Source organism: Excalfactoria chinensis, chromosome 6, assembly GCF_039878825.1.
Source record: "Excalfactoria chinensis isolate bCotChi1 chromosome 6, bCotChi1.hap2, whole genome shotgun sequence".
Taxonomy (NCBI): Eukaryota; Metazoa; Chordata; class Aves; order Galliformes; family Phasianidae; genus Excalfactoria; species Excalfactoria chinensis.
In genome coordinates this window covers 29,247,930-29,256,756 of record NC_092830.1, presented here as the reverse complement: position 1 = coordinate 29,256,756, position 8,827 = coordinate 29,247,930, and the positions used below count along the sequence as shown (strand labels likewise).

At 40.2% G+C, this 8,827-nt stretch overlaps 1 long non-coding RNA gene across 1 annotated transcript; it reads left to right on the top strand.

Annotated features, from left to right (window-relative positions):
- Nucleotides 1–882: 882 nt before the first annotated feature.
- LOC140254390 (uncharacterized) lies at nucleotides 883–8,585 on the top strand. Its single transcript, XR_011904186.1, has 5 exons — nucleotides 883–933; nucleotides 3,203–3,283; nucleotides 5,064–5,265; nucleotides 7,163–7,522; nucleotides 8,405–8,585. It is a non-coding gene; the product is annotated as an uncharacterized lncRNA (long non-coding RNA).
- Nucleotides 8,586–8,827: the final 242 nt, after the last annotated feature.

The following is an 8,827-nucleotide window of genomic DNA, read 5'->3' as shown; positions in this document are numbered from 1 at the left end:
GCTTGGCACAGCTACACCTAGCTGCTCCCACTGAAATGATGCAACTGTTTAGTCTGCATGGCACTAATGTTTAGTCTGCACAGCACTGATGTTTAGTCTGTCACAGACACGTACCCTGCTTGCTGAAGATTTCCCTGTTACCTCCATAGTAAAGAAGTGGGGAGGACCTTATGAGTCACTCCAGATGAGGTCATGCCTCTGTGTCTGGCTGCTGCAAAAGCACCTGATGGAGCTGTTGGACAACCAGTAAATGAATTCAATAAAGCATAAGTCAGCTTACAAAAAAAATAAAAAATAAAAAATAAAAAAATTATTGCTCTGCCTCTTCTCAGAGCATTTCATGTGCTTAATGTACTTGTAGAGGAGTGATTTCTCTTTGGTTCTGCTGGGGACAAACAGCCTCTCAGGGCAGCAGAGGCTTGGCAGCAAGCACAGGCTATGAATTATGATGCTCCAGCCCTGAGAGAAGGACAGCAGTCCACACAGAGCAGTCAGGGACAGGCAGAAGGAGGGAGCTCTGAGGTCTTCTAGAAATACAGGTCCAGCTCCCTGTCCTTCCACCCAATGGCTTTTGCTCCTTGCTTGGGAAAGTCATGCAGCTCTCTGCACTTCAGACCACTACATTCTTACAGAACAGCCACTGAAAATGTACAGGGCACACTGGTAATGAGGCCCAACTGCCTCCACACATGTGATACTCCTCTTTAACAAATGTTGCCTCTGCAATAGGCTCACTGAATGGTGAAGGCTGGCAGGCACCTCAGGTGCATCTACTCCAGCCACAATCAGAGCAGGGTCAGCTGCAGCAAGTGGTTCATTACACTGTCCAATCAGGCTTTGAATAGTCCCAAAGGAGACTTCACAGATGGAGATTCCAGTGCTATTTAGGAATCCTGTTAGCAGTGTCCTTAAGCTGGTACCTGGGCATTTCATGTGAGTAGTATATTTTTACATGTTCTTTAAGGGTATACCCAGCATTCACCCCTCCTGGGGAAAAATTAAAAAGAGAGAGAAATGTTGGATTTAGTGAAGACTGTAGGAAGAGGAAAGAAAGATTTGGTAAATGGTGTTTTAGAAAAAAGTAAACAATTCCTTAATATTTATTAGTAATGATCCAGTTGCAGTTGGATGTGGTTATTTCACTGTCTTGACTTTTCCTTGTCATTTTTCCATCTATTAAAAAAGAGGGGAAAAAAAAAAGCAAAACACGCAACTGAAAGAGTTACTGCATAATCTTGAACTTCAAATATTTTAGTGAGCTTTGAAAAGCCAAACTTGCAATGCAATTCAGTGCTTCTAATGTTTGAAAAAGTACAAAGGCTTTAAGAAGCTATAGAGCAGCACAACAAGAATACATGCAGGGGCAGAAGGAGGAGAAATAGAAAAATCATAGGAAAAGTGATTTGCTCAATTTTCTAATGATCTAAAATGATTTTCTATGTAACATTTTGAACAAGCTGAGCTATCTCTTCCACTGGAAGATGGAAAATGACGTCCACAGTGTTTGCATCCCTGCAAAACCCATAAGATAGATCAGTGTACAAATTCTATTTGAATATCAGCACCAGGCAATGGAGTTTTCTTTCCACATAATGATGGCGGGAAAAGGTGAGAAAAGTCATCTTAGTTTCTGGGACAATGGAGGCAAGTAAGGTCTTCAAATCCCACACAATATTTAATGACCATATCCAAGAGATAATTATGCAGTGAACAGGGTGGGTAGTGTCATCTGAACCACAGCCAATGTGATGACAAAATAAATAAAGGTGAAAGGTTACAAAGACAGAACAAGACTTGCCATCTCATTCCCTCCTTGAATGAGGTATTTGTGAGCAGGCAGTAAAGTTAATTAACTGCACCTGAGATAGATGGGCTTTGTGGTGCAGTTTCCCAGTTGTCAGGAGAAGTCATCTTGCTCTGCATATTTTTTTCAACTAATTGCAATTAGGAAGCAAGTGATCCTTCTCATCAATTGATTAGGCTTCCTTAATGTCAAGGGTATGAAGGCTACCTGACTTTTCTTGTTTATTCCCCTGTGCTTCGCAGATAGTTATCCACTATCTACCAGTTATTTGTGGCCACTGAGTTACACTCCCATCCTTCCAGTCAGCAACAAAATCTCCTGCCACATGCCAGGAAACAATTAGCAAGTTGTTGTCCAGCGCTAGTAAATAAAGTACTAGCAAAGCTGGAAGCAGTGGTTATTGAGATTATCCTGCCTTGTGGGCTGTGTAGAGCTGTCTGAATTGCTTACATCCATGTCCCCAGTCGCAAGAGGCCAAAGCAAAGCTGAGTAGTTCAGAAGAGTGCACTGAACTTAATTTTTTAAATATATTTAGGCTTTGAGAAATACAAAATTTAGTCTCCTCAAGAGTATAGAAGTAGGCAGATTCCCATACAACAAATGACTTGTGTAGACTCAAAGCAAAGAAGTGGCAACCTAAGCAGTGCTGTGAACCCCTGTACTGACCGAGGAGGTTTTTGACTTGCCATTGGGAGCAATAGTGGAGGGGATTCACAGTGAGGGAACTGACACCATAACAGCATGTATTCTCTGTTCCTCTGGGTGTATTTTTGTCCATTAAAGATGAGAACAGTTTATAGATTGAGCTGAAAATTCCTTTGCAACATTAATAACTCTCTTAATTACAAGCTGATAATCTAAAAGCATATCCCACTGCTAGCATCAAGTACTGCACTGAACAAGCTGTCCTTTTGTGTCTTCTGGGGAAAACTGAGGGGGATGTTTCCACACATTCCTCTTTATGACTGCAAGTAGACACATAAAGCCAGCTTTGATAAAAAGCTTTATTGTATGCCCTAAAACAGATTGTCACAGCAACTGTAAATACCAGAATGTGGTATAAATCATTTTATGGTACCAGAAGCATTGTACTTAAAAGAGTAAGAGGTGCTTATCTCCAGATGCTCTAAAACATTCTATGGAACCTTACCTCTGCAACTTATTAATTTAGACAGGTTTCATCCTTACTGAAGTGGCCACTTGCTAATGATCTTCCAAAAAAATTTAAATTCTGAGTTAGGAATTAAATGAGGAAAAGATATTTTTCTCATTTGTTGCACACAGTCATTGTGTTCCCCCATTTCATATTATCCTCACACGCAAAGTCATCACGTGTCTGTATATACTTATGATCTTAAGTACATAATAAATAAGGTATTTTTTAATCCTTTCTTTCAGGAGCCTACGCTTTCTGACACGAATTCTTCAAATTCTCATGATTCCCAGCTCACGTCCGGAGATCTCAATACAAAGCAGCAGGTAACTGTAAAACCAAGCACTGTCATACTCAGTACAAGTATCTGTGTAATCTGTTGCATGCTTCACACTTCAGTTCTTAGCACAGAAATTAGATGATCCCTTTCTGTTCAGCTAGTCCACTTCAATAAAGCTCTACAATGTGTTCCACAGATTGTCAAATCCATGTCATTACAACACTTCCCATTTAAGGAGAAAATGCCTTTGCTCATTTTGAGTCTTAAAGCAAAGTATTTTCAAGGGATATGGAAAGCATTAATGATGAACTAGGTGAGGCATGAGGACTGAGTTCTGTCTTCCAGAACAAATGTTCTGTCTTTATTCCTGTCCTGTTCCTCAGCCAGTCCATTCACCACTCAGCTATTGAATGTCTCAGCCCAGAAACTCTCATCTACTCTAGCAAATGAGCCAATAAATCTAATATGTCATAATCTCAAAGCCAAGCAAAAAACATGGGGCTGAATCTTCCACCAGAGTAAATCTGCACAGCAAGAGAATATGCTCTGTACAGTTTTGATTAATATCAGGTGAAGATATGACCAAACTAGTGCAGATCTTACCACTAAAGCTTTATTGTGCAATTCATATACCTTTATTTGTGTGTTCTGACAGATTGGGAGCTCTGGTCATAATGCATATAAAAACTGGGACCTCTTCTCAATGATGCCTTCTTTTCCCTGTGAAAGTCAAATTGTTGTTTGTGTGCTTCTTCAGCTGTCATGTTTCCTTCCTTTGGAGACACATTTAAGAACAAACTTCAGGGATTTTCCATGTCTGCAAAAACCTACTGCATCATCCTGGACCAGAATTCAGTTAACTGCCAAGAGGAAGTTGTATGTGAATGAATATATGTTTTGGGAAGTAATTTTCTTGCCTTGAGTAAAGAGGGAAATAAAATATTCTTGATACAGGCAGATCTACCCACCATATCCCTCCCAAATGTCTTTGTCCCAGTCATACGGGGCTAGTCTCCCAAGTCATCAGTTTAACAGAATGATAGAATCATTTGAGTTGAAAAGTCATCTAGTCCAACTCCCCTGCAGTGAACAGCTAGATTCTGCTTTTCCACCTGAGGGTGGGAGAAACTCAACGCAAGCTATCACAGCAAAACAGATGGCTTCACAGACTCTTTATCTCTACCTATGATCAAACTCTGCTTGGAATAGACAAGAGAATGTCAAAAATATTGTCATAAATTCTTGGGGAAGGGAGGAATTAATTTCTTCAGATTTCCATCTCTGAGTGAAGTCTATACCATGATCCTGTCTTTCACCCTGTGATTTGCCTTCTAGAATTTCTATACATCCTGGAGATGCATTGTCAGCACATCCAAAAATGCTAGCGTTTTCTCTACAAGACTTTGCTGTAGTTGCTTCTTGCCTTCATGCCAGCTACCATATGCAATCAGGCTGCATTGAGGATGAAAGGTATTTTTAAAAAGGGAGAACCTAAAACTCTATTGAAACTCTGTACTAATCTCCACAGTTGTGTTACAGCTGTGCAATAATTTCTTAGACTCATTATAACTGAAGCATTTTATGACCATATTATGCAGTCCAGCAGTTGCCAATGTTGAGTCTTCATTCACTTGTAAATGATACATCATCTTCATTTTCACATGCATAAGAAAATGATTCTATTAATATGATTACACTTCTGATGTTTCCTAACCAAGGCAGCTTGTCACAGCATCTGCAAACCCCAGGAGAAAAAAAAAACAACAACCCAGTTTTCCCTTCATTTTCACCCATTTTAATTCCATTGTTTGTGTTCTAACTTCCAGGGAGGAGAGCTGTGTGGAGGAGATGAGATGACTGTGGTAGCACCTGTATCCCATCAGATCAAGAGCAATTGTGGTTGACAGCAGAAACCTAATGAGGGAACAGAGAGGAAGAGCTTGAGGACATCTTTCTTCTGGTATTTTGCGTCAGTTTCCAGTGGAAACACGGATTTTCTGTGTTAGAAAAAGCATGTGTTCAGTACAGGTTAGCAGCTGTAGTTAAAACTTTGTTCCACTGAATGTCCCATTTATTTGGATCCCTGGCCTTTTGGTTTTGTTTTCTTGGGAAAGAAAAAAAAAAAAATATATATATATATATATTAAAAAAAAATATATATATATAGCATTTTTCTCCAGTCAAAGAGATTAATACCTTTGATATTGATATGTTATCTGTGAATGTTCTTCCGTTTTTGTTTGTTAGTACTATTGCTTCCTCTTTGAGATAAAGGGACCACAATGAAGATTCTCCAGATTTTTTCTTTCATCAGTTTTTGGTTGTTTTTTCCTAACACTTCATACTACTTCTTTTGTCAACAATCAGGCTGACCATCTGTAATTTGTTCTCTTTACCACTTCTATGAATGATATGGATGCAGGTCTTGAAGTCATACCAAGTAAGTCTGCAGGTATTAAATTAGGAGGTGCTGCCTACTCCCTGAAGGGTGGTGAGGTCTTGCAGAGAGATCTTGACTGACTAGAGCAATTAGCCATCGAATGAAGTGTAGTAAGAGCAAGTGCTGGATTATGCACTGGGACAGGGCAACCTTGGCTACGTGTACTGACTGGGGCACAGAGTCTGGAGAGCAGCCCCAAAGAAAGGGTAAATTGAACATCAGTAAGCAGTGTGCCAAAGGAGGTTTTGTGAAGGTTCTGAAGGATAAGACATGCAATGAGTAGCTGAGACCACTTGGTTTGTTCAGCCTAAAGAAGAGGAGACTGGGACAATGTTTCAATGCTTGAGTAAATGGGGATGGCTGTTAAAACTGGGAATATGTAAAAAGTTTCTTAGAAAAGGACATGTTTCTGACATCCCTTCTGCCTTTGAAACTGTGTGGTATGTTTTGAGCAGCATGTTGAGATGTCCTTGAAATGTCAAACCTAGCAGACATTGGAAACTGTTTAGAAACCATCCTTAATAGCAAATAACTAAACAGAAACTTGATTCCTTTTATTCAGCTCCATGCAATGAGGAAGTGGGCAAGCAAATAATAGCATTTCATAGGACTAGAGCAGAAGTCCCAAGGCCCACAAACACTACCACAGTGTTGTCTGTTGCTGTGCAAGGTCCTTTTACACTGCAGCCTCTGTTGTCCTGTACCTTGGGAGGCTTCAGGCATTGAGGGTGTATAGTGTTACTCTGCTTTAGTCATGGTTTTGCTCTGAGGCAATCATTTTATTTTCCTGATTTGTCTGCAAAGACGAGAAGGGCAAAAATGTCAATACTACTTTGTTTCAGAACTGCTCTCTTGCCTGTCCTTTACACTCCCTGCTCTCTGTTGATATTTTTCCCTCAACATCTCATTTGACTGCTTATTCCCTGAAGCTAAAATGCAAACCAGGCTCTTGTTCACCTCCCAGCCTTCTTGGTATTTCTCTCCTTTTGTACAAATCTGTATCAACATTAAATGTTCTATCTTCATATTCCTTTGTGACTACCTCAGTGCCTCTCAGCCTCTCTACTGTTGAATTCCACGAACAGCTGCTCTGCCTTCACCTTCATTCTTCTGTTTCTCTCTCTCAAAAACCCACTGTTCCCTTTTCCTTTCCTACTCACTATTGCAATTGTTCTGTTTTTTTTCCAGTTGGTCATTTATGCCAGTGTCAACAAATTTGCCAAGAAGCATCACCTGCTTTCTTCCCTGTGCCCTTTATAAAACCTATACAAACCACAGAGAACTGAGTCAGAAATACCTGAAAACCTCACAAACCACTAAGTAGAAAGATTTAAACAGGCAGTAATAGCTGGAGTTCTAAAATATTCATTGACTTGTTCATTATGAGGATGGAGTCATGTGGGCTTTAAGTGGCAAAAGCCACTGGTAAAGTCTGAGAATGATTTATCAGGCTGTGAATGATATTTGACTTTCTTTCTCTACCAGGAATGAGACACCAGCTCTATATAAGCTGTCTAACACTGATCGGCACCATGTTTATTCCTGCCTTCATGTTCTGCCCCTGGCCCTGGTGGGCCACACACACAGAATCACAGCTGGAACTATCTGAGAAACACTTTTTTGCAGCTGAAAACTGCATCTGAAACTTTCTTATGCAAAAACACTTTGCTTAGGATGGACCAAGACAGCCGAAATCCTACTAAACCCTAGTTTGTAAGCTTAATTCTTGATGGAAGCTCTGCTGAGAAGAAAGAAACTCGAACAGTTGCACAATATTTTCATGTGGAATTGTAACCCTGAAAAAGTCTGGATGAACACTGGTTGAAAGTTCCTTGTATCTAACAGGTAATTGCTGAAGACATTGAATGGGTGTTGTGATTACATTCATTTCATTCTTACAGTTTAATTTTTTTATTATATGCTCAGAGTTTCAATCTTCCATAAAGTCTCAAGGGACTTGGACCTCTAGAGACCTTAAATACAGGCAGCATAACTCCCCTAAGATTTCCACACACACAAAAAAACATTGTCTTAAATCAGCAAGGACTTTTTCCCTTAGAGAAGGCAGCAGTGGTAAAATCAACATCAATCCTGCCTTGCTCCACTCCATTCTCAGGAGAGAAGTGCCACTGAGCTATAGTATGAAGACAATCTTCATTTTATCTTGTCTTAATATCTGCCAGGAAACTGTGAAGACAAAACTACCTTTCTTTTCTTTAGCTAGGAAAAGATGAATTAATAATTTCCAGAAACTTAATGGAGGCTATTCCACCTGGCATATTAAATAAGAGAAGAGGCATCCTAACCATCTTATTGTTCCTTGCTTTACTACTCTGTCAGAAGATCTGCTGGTCCCTGGCCAAATGCTGCTCTGCACTGCCCTGTAGGTAGCAGGTCTGTATTGCTGGAAGATCTACCTATGTAACAAGGTCACTTTCAATATATACAGAGCTCCAATACTACAAAAATTTACTCACTGGGAAAAAGCTGAGATTGACTCAGCTGGAAGTTTTATTGTTGGGATCATTATGGTTGCACGTTACCAAGCCAGGTAAATCCCTGGTAAAATTAACACAGAGTAGAGAGATGTTTCCTGCTGTGCCATGTTTTCTGTATATTTGGTGTCAAATGGAAATGAGTTGTCTTGCTCTTCTCTTAATTGAATGCTGGCATTCCACAACAGATGCTGCAAACCTGTGTATTGACTATTTTCTCCTCCATAAACAGGCAATAGATCTCCAAGGGATGCTGGACAGCCCCAGAGATGAATACAGGGCAGCCTGGGAGTTAAATGGGCCCTCGGAGGTGATTTTTCAGAGACTACCTTCTCCATTTCACTCCCATACCCTGCAGCCAAACAGTGAAGTTGCTCTAAGACACTACATGGTAAGAAAGAGACGCTGTTTTATTGGAAGCAAAAAAATAAAGCTCTCCTCCTGCAACATTCTCTCCAGTCTCTTGCCCAGCTGCTAGTAATAAGCTCTGCAAAGCAAGTACTGGGTCTGAAGGGGAAATGATGAGAAGGGTAAAGAAAAGAATGGAGCCTTTGAGGGTTACTTGCCCCCAGAGTGATTTGCATTTTTTTCTGTGCTGGGAACAAGCAGGAAAATCCAGTAAATTCAGCAAATACGTTGTAACCCCAGTGTTGAT